We start from the raw sequence: 2,841 nt of genomic DNA on the forward strand, positions 1-2,841 counted from the left end.
ATATATATATATATATATATATATATGGCTGGATGGAGTACTATCTCCATCACTCGAAGCTTTATCAACTGTAATTCAACAAGTTGGTGTCATAGATGTCTATTCATCAACAGTATTAGGGTTCCTTATCGCCAAATATGATGTGATTAATATGAATTGGGTTTTCTTATATAAATTATCAAAATATATTCATTCTATAGTTTTTTTTTTATCCCACATATATTTAGATGGGTTTACGCATGCCGACAATTCTTATTTTTTTACATTTTTAGCAGCCCAAATTTGATTTTTACACCATTTGGTTTCATGAATTTATGCATGAAAAATGTGTATTTCAATTTTTTTTTAAAAAAGGAATGGTTATATTTTTGAAGTCAAGTTAAATAATTGAGTGAAGTCCAAGTAAACATTAATGTTTGAATTTTAGATATGTAAATACATAAAATTGTGTGGAATGTATGTAATAATGCAATTGCCCCTATTTTTAATAAACATCATTTACCATATTAATTTTATAAGGACATCTATCTATAAAATTCTTATATATTTATACCACCTCTTCAACGTCTTGTCGTGTCATAAGTTTCATGATTTTGGTTCCCTTAATATTTCTATGGGACAGAACAGCATTTTAAGTCATATATGTTGTACTTGATCAATCCCTGTTCAGCTCACATGTATGCACAAGAAATGAACTATTATTTTGAAGCACCCTCCATATATATATATATATATATATATATATATATCATAGAAAAAATGTTGATTACCCAGGACACCATTAAATCAATATAAAGTCGAGCAAAAGACATACCCTTGCAAATGCATTCACTATTTCCATTTTTTAAATGATGCACTAATAGCTTTTTACTCCCTTATTATTTTTGTTTTATCCCATATCCAGTAGCCTTTTTATTTTATCACATATCCAGTAGCCCTTATTATTGCACAATAGGAGCTAAAATAATTTCAGGTTGTAAACTAGCCGAGTTTGAGTGAGCTGAGGCTTGACTCATGACTCGTGTTTGAAATGACTCGTGACTATTATGTTTGTGTTCGGCTCGAATAACATATTCTTATTCATGTTCGGTTCTTGTTCAGCTCGAAATATGCTCGGTAGAACATATTCAGCGGAATACACCGTGGTGTTATTCGGGTGTTATTCGCAGAGTTATCCCGCGGTGTTACACTGCAGAATAACACCGAGTAACACCGCTGAATAACACTGCGGAATAACATCCACCGCGTTATTGGTGTTACACCGAGGAATAACACCAATAACACTGCGGAATAACAACCGAATAACATCGATAATAACACCGCGAATAACACCGGCGGTGTTACTCAGCATTATTCCGTTGAATAACATTAATAATACCGCAAAATATTGAGTATATTTATATTTTTATTTATTAATTAATTCATTTATTTTTTTTCAAGCCAATTCGAGCCGAACACGAGTGAATAAATATTTGTTTGTGTTCGGCAATTTTATATTTAAAGCTTAAAAAATTGTTCGTGTTCAGCTCGTTAAGCTTAACGAACTAGTCAAACACGAGCTACTTAACGAGCCGAACACGAACTGATCGCGAACAACAAGCCGTTTTAACAGCCCAATTCAACAGCAGATATTTTCAAATTCCAACAGTCACATCCATGACTAATATTTTTTATTTTATGGTTAGCCTATGAAGAAAAACATGAGATCCACCTCAACAAACAACGCTAGAGAACAATTTTCTTAATGCATTTTTGAGAAATAAACTCTGCGGCACTTGGTAATTTCATGGAGATTAATTAAAGTTTCGCAAAGCCTTGCTTTCTCTAATTGTAACTGATTCAAAGATCAATTTGCCCAATAATGTAAGATACATTTGAGGTGATGTGGATGATATGAAAAACTTCTCGATAGAATTTGCAATGTTACACAGAGAGAACAATCCAAAAGAAATCAAAGGATGAGAAGGAAGATGGGGTTCAATAGACGAACAGACATCAAGTCGAGAAGACAGCCGACTGCAAAGTAATGAAGCAGCCCAGCAACAAGCCTCTGATTGCAGCACCATGGCTCGTAATATCCTCACACGTTAAGTTTTTGGCATCTTATTAATTTTGAAGAGAACTCAAGTGCATGATGTTGATGAAGAGCAACTACAAGAAAATGATAGAAATATTTTTGTTTGTAATTTGGCCCAAATTGCTTGAGCCGTTGTCTCCCTCAACACTTCCCTCAGAATCCAAAGTTCAGGATTATCAAACTGTGGGTCTTGTCCAGTATGCTGATCTTCTCCTTCTCGGTCATGTCGGCCGACAATGCCGCCGACCCTTGCAAGGCTTCTGCAACACCCTGTTGAACCAATAGAGCTCTCATCTTTACTCTTCATAGACCGAAATCATTATTCTCGTTGAATTTCTCGATGTTGAAATTGGCGGAACCCATTATTGTGGTTTGATCCCCACTAATGTCTGAAATCCGCTCCGCTGAGCACCTACTAAATTCCGAGAGTTGTCGCAGCGTGTGCTAGCTGTCGCGGAAATCCTCCTCCTTCACGAGATTTGTCCCTTCGCGGACCGAACTACCCGCTTTTCTCTGCTCCTTCGCGGACAGTTCCTCCTCGGTCTCGCCGAACCGCACAACCTGCAGTGCTAATCCAGTCGATCAAAGCTTCCACTGCTTACCGAATCTGTCACGATTCGGCTGCCTGCGACACAATCCGCTTGCTCCTCTGTTTGTGAATGTCGAACTCCTCTTCTTCGTTGTTGGCCGTGAACACCTCTACGCGGACACTTCTAGCCAAAAAGTATGGATCTTCCCACAGACGGCGCCAATTGTTGTGAGAT

This window comes from Phalaenopsis equestris, unplaced genomic scaffold, assembly GCF_001263595.1.
Source record: "Phalaenopsis equestris unplaced genomic scaffold, ASM126359v1 Scaffold000002, whole genome shotgun sequence".
NCBI classification, from domain to species: Eukaryota; Viridiplantae; Streptophyta; class Magnoliopsida; order Asparagales; family Orchidaceae; genus Phalaenopsis; species Phalaenopsis equestris.